Consider the following 25,731-nt stretch of genomic DNA (forward strand, 5'->3'; position numbering starts at 1 on the left):
TTACTCAGCCGCTGCGATCACTTCAGCCTGTCCAGGACTGGAATTGGAACCATCCCTGCAAACGCTTGGACACGCCTGCGTTTTTCCAACCACTCCCTGAAAACGGTCAGTTGCCACCCAAAAACGCCTTCTTCCTGTCAATCTCCTTGCGAACGCCCGTGCGAATGGATTCCTCGCAAAAACCCATCCCTAAACGGCGATCCGCTTTGTACCTGTGCAACACGCCTGCGGCCCTGCGCATTGCGGTGCATACGCAGTTTAGGTCTGATCGCCCGCTGTACGAAAACGCAGCCTAGCGATTAGGTCTGAATTACCCCCATTATTAGGATGCTTCTGCTCGGGCACCTCAGTCCCTGTGCACAGTTGGAAGTAGCATCTGGGATTGCAGCAGGATGAATATTAGGGTATTAATATGGTACATACAGGACCAAATACGTCTACAGTATAGAGAGCATGGCAGAGCAGCACCAGGTACATGATGAGGACTCTCCTGCCCCCCGGGCACCTCAGTCCCTGTGCACTTGGCAGGAGCAGCTGAGATTGCAGCACTCACATCACATCACTGTGCTCCTTGGCCCGACCGCCTGCTGGTGGTGACTGGGTGAAGGGGGCCGGCTGAACTGACGTGCGGCTACAACGGGCCCGGCTCCTCCCTCCGTCTCTCCCTGCCCTCCTCCTCCTCCAGTGTCGGGATCTGAATGAGACCAGGGGGACCGGCCGTACATCCAGCGCCCAGGAGGCCGAGGGGAGTGTAACGGCGGCGGCTCAGAGCAGGTGAGCGGCGGGCCCGGCCAGGCCTCGGGTGTGAGAGTGAGATGAGGCGGCCCGATAGCTGCTTTACAGAGGCCTGAGAGCGCTGCCTCCTGTGTTCCACCTTATACCGGGAACTCGTAACCCTTTCCGGCAGGGGTGGAGGCGGAGATCTCTCGCGTATCTCAGGCAGCTGAGAGCCATGTGGGAGTGAGGCAGGATGATTCCCCCTGTGCACACCCATCTCCAATCACTGTGCAGGCCGCCCCATGGATGGGAACCGGACACCGCCTGTAGCAGGATAACGTGCTGCCCCCAGCTTGGTATCATGGCTGCAAGCCTGCAATCTATAATAATGTCACCACGGTGCTCTTACCTCTTCTTATCTGGTCGCTGGAGCCCTGTCTGGGCAGGTATGATGCCCCTTTGCCTGGTCACATAGTGATGGCATAGGAGTACCCATGTCTGCCCAAGGTGTGGTGCCCCCTTGCCTGATCATATAGTGATGGCATAGGAGTACCCATGTCTGCCCAAGGTGTGGTGCCCCCTTCCCTGATCATATAGTGATGGCATAAGAGTACCCGTGTCTGCCCAAGGTGTGGTGCCCCCTTGCCTGGTCATATAGTGATGGCATAGGAGGACCCAAGTCTGCACAAGGTGTGGTGCCACCTTGCTTGGTCATATAGTGATGTATTAGAGGAACCCATGTTTGGGCAAGGAGTGGTGGCTTTGTGGGACCCATGTCTGTACATCTAGTAGTGCCTTAGGAGGCTCAATGTCTAGGTAAGGAATGGTGCCCCAAGTTTGGTCATATAGTAGTGGCAAAGGATTACCAACTAATGGCCCTCCCATGTCTGGTCATATAGTGGTGCCCTAGGCAAGGAGTTGTGCACTGGGACTTGCTGGCTGTGGCTTGTAACATTTGGCATATCATTAAGCTGCAGGTAATGCCCAGTTGGGTCTGTGCCTATTCGGCATATAGTCATTGACCCGACTCATTCAGACCTATTGTGACTAGGTTAGTAATCAGCCATAAACTGTCCCATGAGCTCTCCTGGCGTTCCACTGGTTGTGGGGCCTGTGCAGGATATGATATAGTGATACACAGAAATGCCACATCCCAAAACAATGCTGAAATAAACTGCAAAGGGCTCCTGTCCACTAAGCCCCAAGTAAAATTCTTAGGATTTTTAAGTAGAACTATAAGTAGATAATGTGTGAAGCAAGTTTTTACTTTTTAAATGGACAAACAGGTTTTGTCCCATTTGAGTCTTGTTTTAATTTGAAGTGGCGCTGTGTTAAGATGTGGATGACGTTCTTCAGTTTTTTCTTTGATATGTTTCCACAGTATTCTTGGTTTATGGACCTTTCTGTTATAATGTAAAATACTGTAACTAGGATTGCAGCAGGTAGACACCATTTGAATGACCATTTATCACATTTTTTTTTTTTTTTTTAACAGACCTGTAGACTTGCATGGCTTTACTCCTGAGGGTGCAGGTCCTCAGCAGGGAATGCCGTATTTCTGCCTTGCAGCATATTGCGTTACTTACCTGTTCAGTCATGGAAAGATAATAAGATCGAGGTTTGGTTCAGCAACTGCCTAAAATTTTATCCAACTATTTTCTTATTGAGTCTTCTGAGAATATGTAGTAAACAGTTTAAGTTCAAATGAAGCTTGAGTTACTATGACGTTTTTATATGGGCTATGCTTATGTTTTATAAGTTCAGTATGATTTAGACGGCATCTGTAATCATTAGATCATTGCAGGTCATAAACCATTGCTGTCATGATCTAATGAAGGTCTAGGCAGCCTTAGGCAGATTGCACAGGGTGCGCAGCCAGCTGGAGTGCCGGAGGTTCCCAGACCCACGTGAAGTTTGCACTGTAAGTTCTGACACTGATTTGTAAGGTTGGGAAGGCAGGGGGTGGTCATAATTGCATCACAATCCTCCTTCCTGTCAGCTTTTCAGTTGTTCCTGTCTTTCAAGTTAGTTTCACGTTCTTACTTAAAGACGTTAGTATTTGGTATTCTATAAAACAGAACTTTAAAGGACGGTTAGTTCCTCTGTAATAGGATTTATTTGATTAATACCTTACTTGGTATAATGAAATAAAAGGAATTTAATTTCCTTCTGTTTTGAAACAGTAGTTTTTTTTTTTAACTGTTAACACCTGGTCTGGAACAGCTAATTTACCTCTGTACAGTACATAACTTTGGGACAGATGTATTAAGCCTGGAGAAGTGATAAAGCAGTGATAAGTGCAAGGTGATAACGCACCAGCCGATCAGCTCCAATATGTAAATTGACAGGAGATGATTGGCTGGTGCGTTATCACCTTGCACTTATCACTGCTTTATCACTTCTCCAGGCTTAATACATCTGCCTCTTTATTCTGCAATGTTTTATAACCTTAAGGAACTAGTTGGCCCTATACTAAACAGGTTTTAACTAACAGAAAATAAATCACACATAAATAATAAGTAAGCACAGTTGAAAAACATAAAACATAGACTTATAGGCCCTACACATTGGCCGATATTCCTCAAAGATATGAACGATCTCGTCCATATTTGCCTGCACTTCAATGGAGCCGGATGACGGGGGGAGTGAAGAAACTTCACTCCCTCTGTCACTGCCCCCCCGCTGCGGCGGATCTTTATATGTGTAGGGCCCTTTACTTAGAAACAAAACATTGCCGCACATATGCATAGGAAGAGACAGAGTCACGTGGAGATTAGTGACATTTTCACAGCTATTAAGATATTGTGTTCTGCATTTGGGGGGTTATTCAGAGTTGTTAGCAAACCAAAAAAAGCACACCAATGGGCAAAACCATGTTGCACTGCCGGGGGCGGCAGATATAACGTGCAGAGAGAGTTAAGGGCCCCATACACTAGAACGATATGTCTGAGGCTGAAGTCGGAGGCGATTTTCCCTTGAACTCTCCGAGGAGCTTCCCGGGAGTGGTTCCATACGATTCCAAACGATTTGGTACATTTTGCATGCGATATATCGTATGCGATCCCAGCCATGCCTGCGGGAACCGACATATCACCAGTGCAGCACTAACGATCTAGGGTAGCCGATCCGACCCTCACGGGAACGCGCATTGGATCGCATCAGAAACACCTCCAAAATGCCCGATTTCACCCGATATATCGGCCCAAAATTGGCTGAAATCGGGCATTATCGTTCTATTCTATGGAGCCCTTTAGATTTGGATGGGTTATTTTGTTTCTGTACATGGTAAATACTGGCTGCTTTATATTTACACTGCAATTTAGATTTCAATTTGAACACACCCCACCCAAATCTGAAGGTGTGTACACATGGTGAGATAAATATGTAATATTTTGACTATATAGTCAAAATCTTATGAAAAGTTAGTGCATATCTCAAGGTGTTAGGCAGCTTGCGATACAGATTCGATCCCGAGGCGCGCTTTCGTGGGGTCAGTATCGTAAGGCTAGACAGACTGTGCAGGCAAGTCAATCTTGACTAGTGTACTATCTAGTACGAAGTATAGTCAAAATTGGCACTTAGTACAGATTTTGTCTATGTACGATTTTGTCTATCTGGTCTCTGGGGGAGTTCAAGGGAAATCGCATAGTCAAAATTGGACATAGCAAGGATCTCACCGTGTGTACACACCTTGCCTCTCTCTGCACATGTTATATCTGCCACACCTGCAGTGCAAATTGTTTTGCCCATTACTGTGTTTTTTGGGTTTACTTATACCCCTTTCACACCGCAAATGCCGGATCCCACCCAGGAATTGGAAACGGGTCCTTCCCGAGTGGGATCCAGCATTGGACGCTAGAGCTGGCTTCCCTGACGTGGAAATATGCCAGGCGGGTTGCCATGGCAGCGGGTGCGAAGGCGTTGGCGTTGGGTTGATGATCTCATCTCCGTGCTGCCTCTTCCTATCTAGTGAATGGGTCCCAGGTCGCATCGCATTACGCTGCCACTGACCCGGTATTCAACCTGGGAACAACACTGCTTTATTCCCTGGTTGAATTACCGGGTCAGGCGACCCGGGAATTCCACCATGGCGCTTTCACACCACACGCTGACCCGTGTCGACCCAGCAATATGCCGAGCCAATACCAGGTTATTTGTGTGTTGTGAAAGGGGTATAACAAACCTGAATAAGGCCCTTGGTGCCTCGTTCTGAGTTGGGTGTAAAGCAATGATAACAAGTGAGTTTGCACCTGGAAAACCACGTTGCAATGTAAGGAGTTCAAATACGTTTGTTTTTTTCCATGCAGGGTAAATACTGGCTGCTTTTGCATGTAGTGCACAAATACAGCGGTTTTTTACATTGCAATTTAGATGTGTATTTTGCCCAGATGCAAAGTTCTTTTTGTTTTACTCCCAGCTCAGTATCAGGTCCCGGGTCACACTATTTTGCATGTTTGCTGGCCTTTAGTATTCCCAGTACTACAGCCATCCACACCACACACTGCAGAGCAGAATGAATGGACCATCAACAACCCAGCTATAAGGGACATTTATCAAACAATGGGGTAGATGTATTAACCTGGAGAAGGCATAAGGAAGTGATAAAGCAGTGTTAAGTGCAAGGTGATAAAGGCACCAGCCAATCGGCTCCTAACTGTTAATTTACATATGGGAGCTGATTGGCTGGTGTTTTTCACCTTGCATTTATCACTGGTTTATCACTTCCTTATGCCTTCTCCAGGTTAATAAATCTGCCCCAATATTTGCAGCTATGTCCCCGAAAACACCTGTTTTCGGGGGCCAGCAGCAAATATTATGCATTACTGCAATGTAAGAAGGAGGTATCAATACCTGCTGCATTCCGTCCATTGCTGCCCACAGCTGCATTCCCCATAGGTTTCTATGGGGGATGCAATACTGCCAGATGTATCAATATTGGGAATGCTTTGCATTCCCCATATTGGCCCCCGCTCCTAAAACAATCTAAAGGTTGCCTATGGGCTACACATCGCGGGATATAGTTCCGACAGGAACCCTGCTGGAACTAAATGGCCCCTGTGCATGGTGGTCACGATGACTGCGCATGTGCAGAGGGCCTGAGACCATGCTTGACACATCGTAGGGATGGACTCCTTTCGGAGCTCCTGCCCTGCCTGTGCCGGCTGATAAATGCACCCAGTGTGATCACATCATGCAATGCGATCTGGGCGGGATATTAGCGCCCAGAATTGCATTGCAGATGCGATCATTGGTAAATGGGCCCCTTAGTCATAGACTAGTCAAGGTCTGTGAAAAGTGCATATACCAATCCAGTGTGGAATCCCACAAAAGAATCTCGAATACAGTGTCCCCAGAGCTTAGCACTTCTGCCAAACGCACTGTCCCACCTAAGGCTTGTTGGTGGGACTTCTTGCTCATCTGTAGACATGTTTTTACACAGAATATAATATTTCTGCTTTATTTGAGTATACATTTTTTTTTTTGATTGCAGTCTAACATAACATTGAAGGCCGTTTTATTTAAGGCCTCTGTATGAACTGAATTGGTCATTAATACTCCTTCCTTACAGGCTGACTGATCAGGCGCGGCACACAAGAGTAACATGTCAGAGTCTTTAACAATTACCTGTACACATTTGTAAGTTTTGAAAGTTAAGCGTTGTAGGAAAATAAGTTTTTACTTATTGGCTGTACACACTACGCAACGTAATGAATGACGGAACGATACCTCGTTCCATCCTTCATTACACTGAGTGGCCGAGACTACGATATTGTCTGATTGACCGTGCAGCGCGGCTGACCAGACAGTTGTCTTGTGTGACCCGCAGACGCGCGCAATTGTGTATACACTAGAAGATGTAGACGATTTGTCATTATGAAATGAAACGGTAAATGCTCCTGATACCGCTCTGTGTGTACCCAGCCTAACGCACTGGCATTTAGTTATGTGCGCCCTGTGAGTCTCTCATTGGTTTTATGTGTTATTTACCCAGGCAGTACATTTAGATCCCTTTTAAATATTACACCACAACCTGTAAAATCCTCTTACCAAACTATCCTCCATTATTAGGGCATTTAGTAGTTACAATGTATATAGTCTGACTTGGCTAGTTCACTCAGTCACTTTCAGACAGGGCTGTTACTGACCTGTTACACTATATAATGTTTGCTGAAGAGGTTAGATTGGAACTAGATGATAAAATATATAGCAGCTATGTTTATGATGTAGGTAATAATCTGTCAAACATTAATTCCCATGACGCTGTTGTATTCCATGTACTTCTGTATCATGAGTGAAGTGTATAGGAACAGAACACAGATAACCGTTCATTATGGGTGTTTTGTAGGTGTCCTTAAATCATGTTCTGCAGTATTTCTGTGACTTCTTCTTACCCTGTTGTAAACCGCTTGGATGAACCGCTCAAAACGTTTTAGAAATGAATGTCCCTCTACTGTATGTGTCATTTTGAATGCAAAACAGGTGATTTTTTTTTGGTGTGCACAAATCAACTGCCGACCCTGGTTCAATGTTTCACAAAAAGGCCCCCTCAAACCTTCACCAACAACAGTGCATATAGAACAGTAGTAAAACAGGACCTTGTCAGCGCTTCAGTAACTTCTGAAGTGTTTCTCACTCCTTGGCGCGAAGTCACTTCGGCGGAGGTAGTGAGAACTGTGTGTGAACAACAATTCAAAAAGCGTCTGATAGTGCGTGTTCCGGATTCACCACCCCAGATGGTGTGCGTCACCACCGCCAGGCACTGCTTCATGATCACACGGAAGTCAGAGTGAAGCAGTGCCTGGCGGTGGTGATGTACTCGGTCTGGGGTGGTGAATCCGGGACACGCACTATCAGACGCCAAGGAGTGAGAAACACTTCAGAAGTTATTGAAGCGCTGACAAGGTCCTGTTTTACTACAGTTCTATATGCACTGTATGTGCCATTTTGTCTGCAGCTAGCCTTTGCAGTCAAGTACTTCTCTGAATGTGTTATACAGTAGAGGTCAAACTGCACTGAAACCTGTGCCGTATGCACAAGGACATCTTGCTGACCTTCCAGTGGGGCACTGTACTGTTTTTTATTTTTTATCCTGTACTAGTATAAAACACTATAAAGGTGGCTAGGGTGATCTGTTTGTTTCTTGCATTATCTAACAATCTTTTACCTTTTTGACACTCCCAGGTGTGGCGCACCTAGAGGAGTGTCTCTCATGTTCTGTATCTGCTGGGTCTAAAGTACAGAAGGTAATAGTCTACCTGTTGTTTTCTATTCGATTCCACTTTCCTGGCATTTTCTTGCAATTACATTGACTTGTGTGTGTGTGTATAATACATACTCTGGTGCAAGAGCATTTTAAAGTGCCTTTGAAATAGAATTACGTTGTGCACTTTCTTTTTGCGGACACACTACGTCACTTTGAAACAAACGAGAGGAGTGAAGATATTATTTATTCTGTTAGTCATTGTCTGTCCTGTAAGGGGCTTATAGGGATCACATGTCAAACCTATGAATGTTACACCTCAGGCATCCTCTACATATGCATCACTGAGCGTTCCCTGTTCCCTACCTGCTGTATTGTAAATCCTGTGTTTGCTCACATATGTACATACACTTGAGGGAGATTTTTCTTGCAGTGTTTGAAGCCACTGCTTTGAACTGAGATGGAACAATTTAATGGGGTGCTATCTTGAAAGCTTCCTGTGTCCTGTTTTTACAAAACTGGTTATGGATTAGTAATCAGAGTTAGGCAAATAAAATGGCAAATAAATGGTTATCTCAGTGTATTTTCACTGTGATGTATGTAACACTGGGTCTCGCCTACTATTTACTCGAAAATCTGGCCCATTCATATTGTAAGTGATCTGTTAAACCTGGCTGATGTAAAACGTTATCTGCTGCCCTGGAAGTGTGCTGATGCGTGAACCATTGTGATCTGTGCAGCGTGTTCACTAGGTCACATTGCTTACAGATTATGTAGAGCATGTATTTCGCCAGTACAGATATGGCTGCATATTGTTTGACTTTTACATATAGGCTTCACTGTGGTTTCAGAGGTATACCTGTATTTTCATATTGTGGGGGTTATGTAGAGGGGATGTAGTCAGTTTGCCGGCTGCCGGGATACCGGCGTTCAGGAGGCTGGCAACGGAATCCCGACAGCGGGGGAAATGCCAGCCCCCGGAATCCTGACACAGCCCCGTATTCCCACTCGGTGGTACACGCCTCCAGCCGAGGTGGAATGTAATAGTGTGGTGACCGAAGGTCACCACTGGGCCCCATGCGTGGCGAAGGGTCTCGCTGCGCTCGCCACTGGGATTCTGGTGTCGGTCTCCTGACCGTCGGCAATACATACTGAATCCATTTAGAGTTGTAAGCAAACCAAAAAAGTAAGAAATTGGGCAAAACCATGTTGTACTGCAGGGGAGGCAGATGTCACATGTGCAGATAGTTAGATTTGGGTGGGTTATTTTGTTTCTGTGCAGGGTAAATACTGGCTGCTTTATTTCTACACTGCAGGCTGCGGGATGTCGGCCGAACTCAGACGTTTTTCTAAAGGGGCAATCATTAAAAAGGCAAAAAAAGTCGGAGTTCGGCCGGCATCCCGCACGGCCATCGAATTTGGGCGTCATTACATGTGGCCCTAGGTGTGTGTATGTGATAGTATCGGGGAGATGTATCAAACCTTGGAGAGTGATAAACTGGAGAGGGAGAACTACCAACCAACCAATCAGCTCCTAAGTGCTTGAAAAGTGACAGGAGCTGACTGGCTGATGGTTTATCTCTCTCTACTTTATCTCTCGTCAGAGCTTAGTACATGTGCCCCTATCACTTTTAGAACATTTTAATTTTATCTTGGTCAGATTGACGCTATAAGATTGTTTCTCACAGTCATTGGCGTTTCTATAATGGGTGCGGTGCACACGGGCTCCTGGGTCCATGGGGGGCCCACACCGCACCCATTGCACCCATTTTAATACTTACCTTTCCGGAGTCCAGCGCCGGGAGCTGCAGTGGAAATTGGCGCCAAAATGGCTGCCGCGCAAGCGCAGTAGCCAAATTGGTCTCCGGATCATGGCGGGCGCCATGTTTCCGGAGACCTGCCCATGCGCAGTAGACTCCGGCACAATGCCGGAGTCTACCGCGCCGTACAGAGGAGGGGCCCCACCCGGAGATGCACACGGGCCCCCTTCTCTGTAGAAACGCCCCTGCTCACAGTTGGAGTAATACAGTTGCATTCCATGACCATTATTACCACCCACCGGGGGCTTTTTTTCTTTCTTTCTAACGAGTTATACAAACATGATGCCCGCAAAGGAAGCCATTTTTGAGCTATCTACACTTGGAAGCTATTTGTGGATGTTAGGTGCTTGGTTCTGTATCTGATTAGGTCACACACATTATGACCAAATTGTCCATATCTGGTAATAGAGAGAATAGACTGAGAGATCTTGTGTTAAACACACACATAGCATTTTTCACCACGCCTGATAATTTTTGATCTATTTTGATTATGCCAGGGGTATTCAACATGTGGCCTTCCATCTGCTGTGTAAGTACTTATCCCAGCATGCACCGCCACAGTTTTAGCATTTCCTAATAGTGGCAGGGCATGCTGGGATGTGTAGTTCCACAACAGCTCGAGGGACGTGTAGTTGAAATCCCCTGGCCTACGCTGATTGTTTTGAGTAGCTCATACAGTTTGCCTTTTTCTATTTTGCCACGTAAAGATGAAACTGGTAGAAAAACTCTGTGGCTCTGGTCAGCTGACTGGCCACCGAGCTCATTAGCTTGTGTTTCATGACATAAGTGTAAATAATGTATGTCCGTTTTCTCTCACAGACATACTATGTCTGTCTGTCTGTCTAATCTAGACGATACCTGCGATGAATGCAATAGAGAATCAATGATTTCATTTAATATTAACGTTGGCCATATTGTGACATAAACAGCTATTTAAGAGCATAGGAAAAATAAAAGCCACGTTTTCTTGGAAGGATAAAAATTATTCCATTAGGAGAAACTCTAAAGGGGGGTACACACGAAGAGATCCGTGCTTAAATTCTAAGCGATCTAGTCAGATGAAGCACGGATCTCTCCGTGTGTATGCCCCATAGCGATGCGTGGCCCCGCGTGTCGCTGTTACTAGATTGTGACTGCATGCAGGCCAATCTAGCAGGTCCCTCATTTCACCAATGGGGGAAATGAGTGACCCCCCCTCACTCAGCACACATCTCTCCCTGTGTGTATGGGGCTTAAACGATCCACCCCATGCCATTCAAACCTGAAGTTGTATATTTCAAATGCAGTGTAAAAATAAAGATGTCCAATATTTATGGGCTATATGCAATAGCAGCTAGTATTTATCCTGCTTGCGAAAACCGTAAATGTGCATTGCAACATGCATATGAAATTACTTGAACTTTTTGCTTGGTTTCCAACTTATGGCAGAATTCAGTTGTTTATCGCGCCTGATTTAAAGTGACGGGAGGTGTGTGTGGGGGAGCGGGCACATATCTCATCCAGAGAGGTCGGGTTCAGCCTTGTGAAGCAGCTAAACCCGACCAAAGTAAAGGGCATGATGTGAGTGCCCAAACGGGTCACTTTTTCGTTTATTTCAGATCGCCATCTCAGGGGATAGCAAACTGAATAGCTGGCGGCAGCATCTGATTGTGCCCGAACAGAGAAACAATTGAATAGCTCCTCTGGACACCCTCTACTGACTGCTGGCGCTGAAAACAGTTGAATTCCGCCCTTTGAATCAGTCCCATTACTTGCATGTTTTGAAGATTTCTGTATCTCTCGCTTGTCAATATACGTGGGGTATGGGTCATTGGGTCAACATGCATTAGGTCGACCACTATTGGTCAACACCTGAAATAGGTCGACAGTCATTAGGTCGACATGAGTTTTTTACCTCTTTTTTTGGTGTAGTTTTCATCATAAAGATGACGAGGAACCCCAATTAGTGCCCCGTGTCCCCTCGCATGGCTCGCTTCGCTCGTCATGCTTCGGGCAAGGTGCCTCGCTCTGTTAATGCTGCGCTCGGCACAGGTTACTATTCCCAGTCGTAGTCCACGTGGATCGTAAAGTATGAAAAAGTAAAAATTTTTTAAAAAGAAAAATGCATGTCGACCTTTTTCCATGTCGACCTAATGCATGTCGACCAATAGTGGTCGACCTAATGACCGTTTCCCATATACGTGCACTTGTGAAGTAGTTATAGAATTGTTTTCTCTAACGTCCTAGAGAATGCTGGGGACTCCGTAAGGACCATGGGGAATAGACGGGCTCCGCAGGAGATAGGGCACTTTAAGAAAGCTTTGGATTCTGGGTGTGCACTGGCTCCTCCCTCTATGTCCCTCCTCCAGACCTCAGTTTTACACTGTGCCCAGAGGATGAAGGGCGCACTGCAGGGAGCTCTCTTGAGTTCTTTGCTACAGAAAGCATTTTTGTTTGGATTTTTACTTTTTTCACAGGGAGCACTGCTGGCAACAGGCTCCCTGCATCGAGGGACTGAGGAGAGAGGGGCAGACCTACTTAACTGATAGGATCTGCTTCCTCGGCTACTGGACACCATTAGCTTCAGAGGGGGTGAACACAGATTCGTCCTGGGCGTCCACCCCCGGAGCCACGCCGCTGTTCTCCTCACAGAGCCTGAAGAACAGAAGCAAGAAGACGTCTCAGGCGTCAGAAGCCTTCAGCTTCACAGAGGTAACGCACAGCACTGCAGCTGTGCGTCATTGCTCCACATCACCTCACACACTCCGGTCACTGTATGGGTGCAGGGCGCAGGGGGGGGGGGGCGCCCTGGGCAGCAATAATAACACCTCTTAGATGGCAAATAGGTATATACATGTACAGCTGGGCACTGTACATGTATATAATTGAGCCATTTTACACGATTTTGAGCGGGACAGAAGCCCGCCGCCGAGGGGGCGGGGCTTCTCCCTCAGCACTCACCAGCGCCATTTCTCTCTCCACAGAACGCTGAGAGGAAGCTCTCCCGACTCTCCCCTGCTTACACACGGTGAAGGGAGTTTAAAAAGAGAGGGGGGGGGGGGGCACATAATTGGCGGATAAAGTATAATACAGCGCTGCTGGGGAAAAGCATTCTGTGTTGGTATCCAGGTTGTTGCGCTGGGGTGTGTGCTGGCATACTCTCTCTGTCTCTCCAAAGGGCCTCTCAGGGGATACTGTCTTCAGAAAAAGTTTCCCTGGGTGTGTGCAGTGTGTCGGTACGTGTGTGTCGACATGTTTGATGAGGAAGGCTCACTTAATGTGGAGGGGGAGTGCTTGAATGTCAGGTCGCCGACACCGGACTGGGTGGATATGCTGAATGTCTTGAATGCAAATGTAAATCTCCTGCATAAAAGATTAGACCAGGCTGAAGCTAGGGATCAGTCAGGTAGCCAGTCCGTGCCTGTCCCTGTGGTGCCAGGACCTTCAGGGTCTCAAAAGCGCCCCAGGTCGCTGACACAGATACCGACACAGATACTGACTCTAGTATCTACTATGAGGATGCACAATTACAGCCGAAGGTGGCAAAAGGTATTAGGTACATGTTTATTGCCATAAAAGAGGTTTTGCATATCACGGAGGAACCCCTTGTCCCTGACACGAGGGTTCACATGTATAAAGGGAAAAAGCCTGAGGTCACGTTTCCGTCCTCATTTGAGCTAAGCGAATTATGCGAAAAGGCTTGGGAATCTCCGGATAGGAGACTCCATGTTCCCAAAAGGATTCTCATGGCGTATCCTTTTCCACAGACTGATCGGATACGATGGGAATCTGCGCCTAGACAAGGCGCTGACACGCTTATCCAAGAAGGTGGCACTGCCTTCTCCGGATACTGCTTCCCTCAAGGATCCTGCTGATCGCAAGCAGGAAATTACCATGAAGCACATTTACACACATTCAGGAACTATAGTTAGGCCGGCCATGGCGTCGGCCTGGGTTTGTAGTGCTGTCAGGGCATGGGCAGACTCCTTATCTACGGAGATGGACACCTTAGATAGGGATACCATTCTAATGACCATGGAGCATATCAGAGATGCTGCCTTGTATATGAGGGATGCTCAGAGAGAAATTTGTTTACCAAGCACTAGAATAAATGCTATGTCTATTTCTGCTAGGCGGCTCTTGTGGACCCGACAGTGGACAGGAGACGCCGACTCATAGCGGCATATGGAGCCATTGTCTTACAAGGGGGAGGAGTTGTTTGGAGAAGGCCTCTCGGACCTAGTCACTACTGCTACGGCCGGTAAATCGAATTTTTTACCTTATGTTCCCCCGCAGCATTCTAAGAAGGTACCACATTATCAATGCAGTCCTTTCGTCCCAATAAAAACAAGAAGGTACGAGGATCGTCCTTCGTTGCCAGAGGTAAAGGCAAGGGAAAAAAGCTGCACTCAGCTAGTTCCCAGGAGCAGAAGTCCTCCCCTACTTCCGCAAAGTCCACAGCATGACGCTGGGGCTTTCCGGGGGAGGGGGGGGGTCAGATCAAGTGGGGGCACGTCTTCGTCTTTTCAGCCACGTCTGGGTTAAATCACAGGTGGATCCCTGGGCAATAGAGATTGTTGCCCAGGGATACAGACTGGAATTCGAAGACATGCCCCCTTGCCGGTTTTTCAAATCGGCTCTGCCGGCTTCCCCGTCAGAGAGGGAGCTAGTGTTAGCGGCAATTCACAAATTGTACATTCAACAGGTGATAATCAAGGTTCCTCATCTCCAGCAAGGAGAGGGTTATTATTCATACCTGTTTGTGGTACCGAAACCGGACGGTTCGGTCAGACCCATTCTAAATCTAAAATCCCTGAACCTGTTCTTGAAGAGGTTCAAGTTCAAAATGGAATCGCTCAGAATGGTCATCGCCAGCTTGGAGGGAGGGGATTGGATGGTGTCCCTGGACATAAAGGATGCGTACGTTCATGTTCCGATTTCCCCCCCTCACCAGGCGTTTCTGAGATTTGCAGTACAGGATTGTCACTACCAATTTCTCTGACGTCCTAGTGGATGCTGGGACTCCGTAAGGACCATGGGGAATAGCGGCTCCACAGGAGACAGGGCACAAGAATAAAAGCTTTAGGATCAGGTGGTGTGCACTGGCTCCTCCCCCTATGACCCTCCTCCAAGCCCCAGTTAGATTTTTGTGCCCGAACGAGAAGGGTGCAGGCTAGGTGGCTCTCCTGAGCTGCTTAGAATAAAAGTATATTTTAGGTTTTTTATTTTCAGTGAGTCCTGCTGGCAACAGGCTCACTGCATCGTGGGACTAAGGGGAGAAGAAACGGACTCACCTGCGTGCAGAGTGGATCGGGTTTCTTAGGCTACTGGACATTAGCTCCAGAGGGACGATCACAGGTTCAGCCTGGATGGGTCCCGGAGCCGCGCCGCCGGCCCCCTTACAGAGCCAGAAGAGCGAAGAGGTCCGGTGAAATCGGCGGCAGAAGACGATCCTGTCTTCAGACTAAGGTAGCGCACAGCACCGCAGCTGTGCGTCATTGCTCTCAGCACACTTCACACTCCGGTCACTGAGGGTGCAGGGCGCTGGGGGGGAGCGCCCTGAGACGCAATATAACAGATAATACCTTAGGTTGGCTAAAAGAATACATCACATATAGCTCTTGGGCTATATGGATGTATTTTAACCCCTGCCATTTTTTACAGAAAAAGCGGGAGATAAGGACGTCGTGAAGGGGCGGAGCCTATCTCCTCAGCACACAAGCGCCCCTGACTCTCCCCTGCAGACTTGCTACTGAATCAGGGTAAAAAAGAGAAGGGGGGGCACTATTGGCAGCTAAAAACTATATAAACAGCAGCTATAAGGGAATAACACTTATATAAGGTTATCCCTGTATATATATATATAGCGCTTGGTGTGTGCTGGCAGACTCTCCCTCTGTCTCTCCAAAGGGCTTGTGGGGTCCTGTCCTCTATCAGAGCATTCCCGGTGTGTGTGCTGTGTGTCGGTACGTGTGTCGACATGTATGAGGAGGAAAATGATGTGGAGGCGGAGCAATTGCCTGGGTTAGTGATGTCACCTCCTAGGGAGTCGACACCTGACTGGATGATCGTATTTAAAGAATTAAGTGATAATGTCAGCACTTTGCAAAGAACGGTTGATGACATGAGACAGCCGGCAAATCAATTAGTGCCTGTCCAGGCGTCTCAGACACCGTCAGGGGCCCTAAAACGCCCGTTACCTCAGTTGGTCGACACAGACCCAGACACAGATACTGAGTCTAGTGTCGACGGTGAGGAGACAAACGTAATGTCCAGTAGGGCCACACGTTACATGATCACGGCAATGAAGGAAGCATTGAACATTTCTGACACTACAAGTACCACAAAGAAGGGTATTATGTGGGGTGTGAAAAAACTACCAATAGTTTTCCCTGAGTCAGATGAGTTAAATGAGGTGTGTGATAAAGCGTGGGTTTCCCCCGACAAAAAACTGCTAATTTCTAAAAAATTATTGTCACTATATCCTTTCCCGTTAGAGGTTAGGACACGTTGGGAAACACCCCCTAGGGTAGATAAGGCGCTCACACGTTTATCTAAACAAGTAGCGTTACCGTCTCCTGATACGGCCACCCTCAAAGAACCAGCAGATAGAAGGCTGGAAAATATTCTTAAAAGTATATACACACATACTGGTGTTATACTGCGACCAGCAATCGCTTCAGCCTGGATGTGCAGTGCTGGCGTCACGTGGTCGGATTCCCTGACTGAAAATATTGATACCCTGGATAGGGACAATATACTGTTAACTATAGAGCATTTGAAGGATGCATTACTATATATGCGTGATGCACAGAGGGATATTTGCACCCTGGCATCAAGAGTAAGTGCCATGTCCATTTCTGCCAGAAGAGCGTTATGGACGCGACAGTGGTCAGGCGATGCGGATTCCAAACGACATATGGAAGTATTGCCGTATAAAGGGGAGGAGTTATTTGGGGCTGGTCTATCGGACCTGGTGGCAACGGCTGGAAAATCCACCTTTTTACCCCAGGTCACTTCACATCAGCAGAAAAAGACACCGTCTTTTCAAACTCAGTCCTTTCGTTCCCATAAGTACAAGCGAGCTAAAGACCATTCCTTCCTGCCCCGGGGCAGAGGAAGGGGAAAAAGACTGCACCATGCAGCCGCTTCCCAGGAGCAGAAGCCCTCCCCTGCTTCTGCCAAGTCTTCAGCATGACGCTGGGGCTTTACAAGCAGACTCAGACATGGTGGGGGCCCGTCTCAAGAATTTCAACGCGCAGTGGGCTCACTCGCAAGTGGACCCCTGGATTCTACAGGTGGTATCGCAGGGGTACAAACTGGAATTCGAGGCGTTTCCCCCTCGCCGGTTCCTGAAGTCTGCTCTACCAAAGTCTCCCTCCGACAGGGAGGCAGTTTTGGAAGCCATTCACAAGCTGTATTCCCAGCAGGTGATAATCAAGGTACCCCTCCTACAACAGGGAAAGGGGTATTATTCCACGCTGTTTGTGGTACCGAAGCCGGACGGCTCGGTGAGACCAATTTTAAATCTGAAATCCCTGAACACTTACATAAAGAGGTTCAAATTCAAGATGGAATCACTCAGAGCGGTGATAGCAAACCTGGAAGAAGGGGACTATATGGTGTCTCTGGACATCAAGGATGCTTATCTCCACGTCCCAATCTACCCGTCTCACCAAGGGTACCTCAGGTTTGTAGTACAAAACTGTCATTATCAGTTTCAGACGCTGCCGTTTGGGTTGTCCACGGCACCTCGGGTCTTTACCAAGGTAATGGCCGAAATTATGATTCTTCTTCGAAGAAAAGGCATCTTAATTATCCCTTACTTGGACGATCTCCTGATAAGGGCAAGGCCCAGGGAACAGTTAGAAGTCGGAGTAGCACTATCTCAGGTAGTGTTACGTCAGCACGGGTGGATCCTAAATATTCCAAAATCGCAGCTGATTCCAACGACACGTCTACTGTTCCTAGGAATGATTCTGGACACAGTCCAGAAAAAGGTGTTTCTCCCGGAGGAGAAGGCCAGGGAGTTATCCGAGCTAGTCGGGAACCTCCTAAAACCAGGCCAGGTGTCAGTGCATCAGTGCACGAGGGTCCTGGGAAAAATGGTGGCTTCTTACGAAGCAATTCCATTCGGAAGATTCCATGCAAGAACTTTTCAGTGGGATCTACTGGACAAATGGTCCGGATCGCATCTTCAGATGCATCAGCGGATAACCCTGTCGACAAGGACAAGGGTGTCTCTTCTGTGGTGGCTGCAGAGTGCTCATCTACTAGAGGGCCGCAGATTTGGCATTCAGGATTGGGTCCTGGTGACCACGGACGCCAGCCTGAGAGGCTGGGGGGCAGTCACACAGGGAAAAAATTTCCAGGGCTTGTGGTCAAGCATGGAAACATCTCTTCATATAAACATTCTGGAACTAAGGGCCATTTACAATGCCCTAAGTCAAGCGAAACCCCTGCTTCAGGGTCAGGCGGTATTGATCCAATCGGACAACATCACGTCAGTCGCCCACGTAAACAGACAGGGCGGCACGAGAAGCAGGAGGGCAATGGCAGAAGCTGCAAGGATTCTTCGCTGGGCGGAAAATCATGTGATAGCTCTGTCAGCAGTGTTCATTCCGGGAGTGGACAACTGGGAAGCAGACTTCCTCAGCAGACACGACCTTCACCCGGGAGAGTGGGGACTTCACCCAGAAGTCTTCCACCTGATTGTAAACCGTTGGGAAAAACCAAAGGTGGACATGATGGCGTCACGTCTAAACAAAAAACTAGACAGATATTGCGCCAGGTCAAGGGACCCTCAGGCAATAGCGGTGGACGCTCTGGTGACACCGTGGGTGTACCAGTCAGTGTATGTGTTCCCTCCTCTGCCTCTCATACCAAAAGTACTGAGAATCATAAGAAGGAGAGGAGTAAGAACGATACTCGTGGTTCCGGATTGGCCAAGAAGGACTTGGTACCCGGAACTTCAAGAGATGCTCACGGAAGACCCGTGGCCTCTACCTCTAAGAAAGGACCTGCTCCAGCAGGGGCCTTGTCTGTTCCAAGACTTACCGCGGCTGCGTTTGACGGCATGGCGGTTGAACGCCGGATCCTGAAGGAAAAAGGCATTCCGGATGAAGTCATCCCTACCCTGATCAAAGCCAGGAAGGATGTAACCGTGCAGTATTATCACCGTATTTGGCGTAAATATGTTGCGTGGTGCGAGGCCAGGAAGGCCCCTACAGAGGAATTTCAACTGGGTCGGTTCCTGCATTTCCTGCAAACAGGACTGTCTATGGGCCTAAAATTAGGGTCCATTAAGGTTCAAATTTCGGCCCTGTCGATCTTCTTCCAAAAAGAACTGGCTTCAGTTCCTAAAGTTCAGACGTTTGTCAAAGGGGTGCTGCATATACAGCCTACTTTTGTGCCTCCAGTGGCACCTTGGGATCTCAATGTGGTTTTGGGGTTCCTAAAATCACATTGGTTTGAACCACTCACCACTGTGGACTTAAAATATCTCACATGGAAAGTGGTAATGCTGTTGGCCCTGGCGTCAGCCAGGCGCGTGTCAGAATTGGCGGCTTTATCCTATAAAAGCCCTTACCTAATTTTTCATACGGATAGGGCAGAATTGAGGACTCGTCCTCAATTTCTCCCTAAGGTGGGTTCAGCGTTTCACCTGAACCAGCCTATTGTGGTACCTGCGGCTACTAGGGACTTGGAGGACTCCAAGTTGCTGGACGTAGTCAGGGCCCTGAAAATATATGTTTCCAGGACGGCTGGAGTCAGAAAATCTGACTCGCTGTTTATCCTGTATGCACCCAACAAGCTGGGTGCTCCTGCTTCTAAGCAGACTATTGCTCGTTGGATTTGTAGTACAATTCAGCTTGCTCATTCTGTGGCAGGCCTGCCACAGCCTAAATCTGTAAAAGCCCATTCCACAAGGAAAGTGGGCTCATCTTGGGCGGCTGCCCGAGGGGTCTCGGCTTTACAACTTTGCCGAGCAGCTACTTGGTCAGGGTCAAACACGTTTGCTAAATTCTACAAATTTGATACCCTGGCTGAGGAGGACCTGGAGTTCTCTCATTCGGTGCTGCAGAGTCATCCGCACTCTCCCGCCCGTTTGGGAGCTTTGGTATAATCCCCATGGTCCTTACGGAGTTCCCAGCATCCACTAGGACGTTAGAGAAAATAAGAATTTACTTACCGATAATTCTATTTCTCGTAGTCCGTAGTGGATGCTGGGCGCCCATCCCAAGTGCGGATTGTCTGCAATACTTGTACATAGTTATTGTTAACTAAATCGGGTTATTGTTGTAGTGAGCCATCTTTTCTAGAGGCTCCTCTGTTATCATACTGTTAACTGGGTTCAGATCACAAGTTATACGGTGTGATTGGTGTGGCTGGTATGAGTCTTACCCGGGATTCAAAATCCTTCCTTATTGTGTTCGCTCGTCCGGGCACAGTATCCTAACTGAGGCTTGGAGGAGGGTCATGGGGGGAGGAGCCAGTGCACACCAGGTAGTACTAAAGCTTTCTATTTGTGCCCAGTCTCCTGCGGAGCCGCTATTCCCCATGGTCCTTACGGAGTTCCCAGCATCCACTACGGACTACGAGAAATAGAATTATCGGTATGTAAATTCTTATTTTTATACAGATAATTATTTCTAAAAGCGCTATTTATCTGTGAATTTTGTTTCCAGTGTGAGTTGGCGCTGGGTGTGTGCTGGCATACTCTCTCTCTGTCTCTCCAAAGGGCCTTATTGGGGAACTGTCTCCATATAAATATATCCCTGTGTGTGTGGGGGTGTCGGTACGTGTGTGTCGGCATGTCTGTAGCGGAAGGCTCATCTAAGGAGGAGGTGGAGCAGATGATTGTGGTGTCTCCGTCGGCAACGCCGACACTTGATTGGTTGGACATGTGGAATGTTTTAAATGCAAATGTGACTTTTTTTTATTCCATAAAAGGATGGACAAAGCAGAGTCCAGGGAAAAAGCAGGTAGTCAATCCATGGCTTTAGCTGTGTCACAGGGCCCTTCAGGGTCCCAAAAACGTCCTCTATCCCAAAGAGCAGACACTGATACTGACACGGATTCTGACTCCAGTGTCGACTACGATGATGCAAGGTTACACCCAAGGGTGGCCAAAAGTATTCATTATATGATTATTGCAATAAAAGATGTTTTGCATATCACAGATGACCCCTCTGTCCCTGACACGAGGGTGCACATGTTTAAGGAAAAGAAACCTGAGGTAACCTTTCCCCCATCTCATGAGCTAAACGAGTTATTTGAAAAAGCTTGGGAAACTCCAGATAATAAACTGCAGATTCCCAAGAGGATTCTTATGGCGTATCCTTTTCCTGCACGGGACAGGGTACGGTGGGAATCCTCGCCCAGGGTGGACAAGGCTTTAACGCGCTTGTCCAAGAAGGTGGCGCTACCGTCTCCAGACACAGCAGCCCTCAAGGATCCTGCTGATCGCAGACAGGAAACTACCTTAAAATCTATTTATGCACATACGGGTGCTTTACTCAGGTCGGCAATAGCATCGGCATGGGTTTGTAGCGCAGTTGCAGCTTGGACAGATACTTTGTCAGCTGACATTGATACCCTAGATAGGGATACCATTCTATTGACCTTAAGTCACATTAAAGACGCAATCTTATATATGAGAGACGCTCAGGGAGACGTTGGGCTGCTAGGTTCGAGAGCCAACGCCATGGCGATTTCGGCTAGGCGAGCCCTGTGGACCTGCCAATGGACAGGTGATGCCGACTCAAAGAGGCATATGGAGGTTTTACCTTACAAGGGTGAGGTTTTATTTGGTGAAGGTCTCGCGGACCTGGTTTCCACAGCTACCGCGGGTAAATCTACTTTTTTGCCTTTTGTTCCCCCACAGCAAAAGAAAACTCCACAATATCAGTTGCAGTCCTTTCGGTCGCATAAGTCCAGAAGAGGTCGGGGCTCATCCTTCCTCGCCAGAGGTAAGGGTAGAGGGAAAAGAATGCCTGCTACGGCTAGTTCCCAGGAGCAGAAGTCCTCCCTGGCTTCCACTAAATCCACCGCATGACGCTGGGGCTCCACTGAGGGAGTCCGCACCGGTGGGGGCACGTCTTCGACTCTTCAGCCAGGTCTGGGTTCTGTCAGACGTGGATCCTTGGGCGCTGGAAATTGTGTCCCAAGGCTACAAACTGGAATCCGAAGAGGTGCCTCCTCGCCGATTTTTCAAGTCTGCCTTGCCAGCTGCTCCCCAGAGAGGTAAATAGTGTTAGCTGCAATTCAAAAGCTGTGTCAACAGCAAGTGATTATCAAGGTTCCCCTAGTTCAACAGGGGAAAGGGTACTATTCAACACTGTTCGTGGTCCCGAAACCGGATGGCTCGGTCAGACCCATTTTAAATCTAAAATCCCTAAACCTGTACTTGAAAAAGTTCAAATTCAAGATGGAATCGCTCCGGGCAGTGATCTCCAGCCTGGAAGGGGGGGATTTTATGGTGTCACTAGACATAAAGGATGCATACCTTCATGTCCCCATATATACTTCTCATCAGGAGTACCTGAGATTCGCTGTACAGGACTGTCATTACCAGTTTCAGACGTTGCCGTTTGGGCTTTCCACGGCCCCGAGGATTTTCACCAAGGTGACGGCGGAGATGATGGTGCTCCTGCGCAGGCAGGGAGTCACAATTATCCCATACTTGGACGATCTCCTGATAAAAGCGAGATCGAGAGATCAATTGCTGAAAAGCGTGTTGCTCTCCCTGAGAGTGCTGCAACAGCACGGTTGGATTCTAAATCTGCCAAAGTCACAGTTGATTCCAACGACTCGTCTATCATTCCTAGGTATGATTGTGGACACGGAACAGATGAGGGTTTTTCTCCCAATGGAAAAAGCCCAGGACCTCCAGAACATGGTCAGAGACCTGCTAAAACCAAAAAGAGTGTCTGTTCATCAATGCACTCGAGTTCTGGGAAAAATGGTGGCAGCCTACGAGGCCATCCCCTTCGGCAGGTTCCATGCGAGGACATTTCAGTGGGACCTTCTGGACAAGTGGTCCGGGTCCCATCTACAAATACATCAGAAGATAAGCCTGTCCCCCAGGGCCAGGGTGTCTCTCCTGTGGTGGCTGCAGAGTGCTCACCTTCTAGAGGGTCGCAGGTTCGGCATTCAAGACTGGGTTCTGATAACCACGGACGCGAGCCTCCGAGGATGGGGAGCAGTCACACAAGGAAGGAATTTTCAGGGACTATGGTCAAGCTAGGAGGCTTGTCTACACATCAACGTACTGGAATTGAGGGCCATATACAACGGCCTACGACAAGCGGAGAATCTTCTTCGCGACCTACCGGTTCTGATTCAATCAGACAACGTCACAGCCGTGGCTCATGTAAACCGCCAAGGCGGGACAAGGAGCAGAGTGGCAATGGCGGAAGCCACCAGGATTCTTTGCTGGGCGGAAAATCACGTAAGCGCTCTGTCAACAGTCTTCATTCCGGGAGTGGACAACTGGGAAGCAGACTTCCTCAGCAGACACGATCTCCATCCAGGAGAGTGGGGACTTCATCAAGAAGTTTTTGCAGAGATAACAAGTCATTGGGGACTTCCTCAAGTAGACATGATGGCGTCACGCCTCAACAAGAAGCTTCGGAGGTATTGTGCCAGGTCAAGGGACCCTCAGGCAGTAGCGGTGGACGCCCTGGTGACACCATGGGTGTTTCAGTCGGTCTATGTGTTCCCTCCTCTTCCTCTCATCTCAAAAATATTGAGAATCATAAGACGAAAAAGAGTGCAGACAATACTCATTGTTCCAGATTGGTCTCGAAGGTCCTGGTATTCAGATCTTCAGGAAATGCTCACAGAAGATCCGTGGCCTCTTCCTCTCAGGGAGGACCTGTTCCAGCAGGGGCCCTGCGTGTTCCAAGACTTACCGCGGTTAAGTTTGACGGCATGGCGGTTGAACACCGAATCCTAGCTGGGAAAGGTATTCCGGAAGAAATCATCCCTACGCTGATAAAGGCTAGGAAGGAGGTGACGGCGAAACATTATCACCGTATCTGGAGGAAGTATGTATCTTGGTGTGAAGCCAAGAATGCTCCTATGGAAGATTTCCATCTGGGCCGTTTTCTCCACTTTCTACAGACAGGAGTGGATATGGGCCTGAAGTTAGGCTCCATTAAGGTGCAGATTTCGGCCCTATCTATTTTCTTTCAGAAGGAATTGGCTTCTCTCCCAGAAGTCCAGACTTTTGTAAAGGGAGTGCTGCACATCCAGCCTCCTTTTGTGCTCCCCAGTTGCACCATGGGACCTTAACATGGTGTTACGGTTCCTAAACTCTCACTGGTTTGAACCGCTTCAGACGGTTGAATTAAAATTTCTCACTTGGAAGGTGGTCATGTTGTTGGCCTTGGCATCTGCGAGGCGGGTGTATGATTTGGCGGCCTTGTCTCACAAGAGCCCCTATCTGATTTTCCATATGGATAGAGCGGAGTTGAGGGCTCGTCCTCAATTTTTGTCCAAGGTGGTTTCATCATTTCATATGAACCAGCCTATTGTGGTGCCTGTGGCTACGGGTGACTTGGAGGCCTCCAAGTCCCAGGATGTAGTCAGGGCCTTAAAAATCTATGTAGCCAGGACGGCTCGGATTAGGAAAACAGAGGCACTGTTTGTCCTGTATGCAGCCAACAAACTTGGCGCTCCTGCTTCAAAGCAGACTATTGCTCGCTGGATCTGTAACACGATTCAGCAGGCGCATTCTACGGCTGGATTGCAGTTACCAAATTCGGTAAAGGTCCATTCCACTAGGAAGGTGGGCTCTTCTTGGGCGGCTGCCCGAGGCTTCTCGGCTTTACAGCTTTGCCGAGCAGCTACCTGGTCGGGTTCAAACACTTTTGCAAAGTTTTATAAGTATGATGCCCTGGCTGATGAGGACCTTGCGTTTGCTCTGTCGGTGCTGCAGAGTCATCCGCACTCTCCCGCCCGGTCTGGAGCTTTGGTATAAACCCCATGGTCTTTACGGAGTCCCCAGCATCCTCTAGGACGTAAGAGAAAATAAGATTTGAACCCTACCGGTAAATATTTTTCTCCTAGTCCGTAGAGGATGCTGGGCGCCCGTCCCAGTGCGGACTATTTTCTGCAAGGCTTGTATATAGTAATTGCTTACATAAGGGTTATGTTACAGTTGAAATCAGTCTTTGCCTGATACTGTTTTGTTCATACTGTTAACTGGTTGCGTATATTCCAGGTTAAACGGTGTGGATGGTGTGGGCTGGTATGAATCTTGCCCTTAGATTAACAAAAATCCTTTCCTCGTACTTTCCGTCTCCTCTGGGCACAGTTCTCTAACTGAGGTCTGGAGGAGGGGCATAGAGGGAGGAGCCAGTGCACGCCCATTCTAAAGTTTCTTTATAGTGCCAATGTCTCCTGCGGAGCCCGTCTATACCCCATGGTCCTTACGGAGTCCCCAGCATCCTTTACGGACTAGGAGAAAAAGATTTACAGGTAGGTTTAAAATCTTATTATTTTTTTGTGTTTTACATCCTGAAAGATTTAAACCCCCACTCCCCCTGGGAATGCAGGAATTAGAATCTATTTTAATTTTGGGCAAGTGTCATAGAGGTCTGTTTACTAAGCCGATGAGAGAGACAAAGTACCAACCAATCAGCTCCTGTAATTTTTCAAACACAGCCTGTAATATGGCAGATAGGAGCTGATTGGTTGGTACTTTAACTCTGTCAGAGGCTTAGTAAATAGACCCCATAATCTGAACAGGTTGAGTAATTGAACATACGGATTAGGACAGCCTTTGCACATTTTACCTCTTGATGATTGACCTGGCTCTCTAGGCTGCCCAGACAGATTTGACTGTACAGGAAGGTGGAATGATCGGACAGGGATCCGGTCATGTGACCGGCGCTCGGGATCCCGGCGGTATATGTAGTGTGTCACGATGCAAGCTCATCTCCCGTGGGTCTCTGTTGTCTTGTACACCTGACCCTCTCTATTCCTCCAGAATTGTCATTTGCTTAC

General features: G+C 48.0%; 1 protein-coding gene across 13 annotated transcripts in view; it reads left to right on the plus strand.

The window, feature by feature from the left end:
- The first annotated feature begins 606 nt into the window (after nucleotides 1-606).
- KTN1 (kinectin 1) overlaps nucleotides 607-25,731 on the plus strand; it is a 277,158-nt gene continuing 252,033 nt past the window's right edge. For 6 of the 13 annotated variants that reach the window (XM_063947960.1, XM_063947964.1, XM_063947965.1 and 3 more), the window contains exon 1: nucleotides 609-774. The gene's annotated coding sequence lies outside the window, so the exon portion shown is untranslated. Of the gene's footprint in view, nucleotides 775-25,731 lie in introns of all 13 variants that reach the window. The other 7 variants (XM_063947958.1, XM_063947963.1, XM_063947962.1 and 4 more) reach the window with 2 other exon arrangements.

This window comes from Pseudophryne corroboree, chromosome 12, assembly GCF_028390025.1.
Source record: "Pseudophryne corroboree isolate aPseCor3 chromosome 12, aPseCor3.hap2, whole genome shotgun sequence".
Taxonomy (NCBI): Eukaryota; Metazoa; Chordata; class Amphibia; order Anura; family Myobatrachidae; genus Pseudophryne; species Pseudophryne corroboree.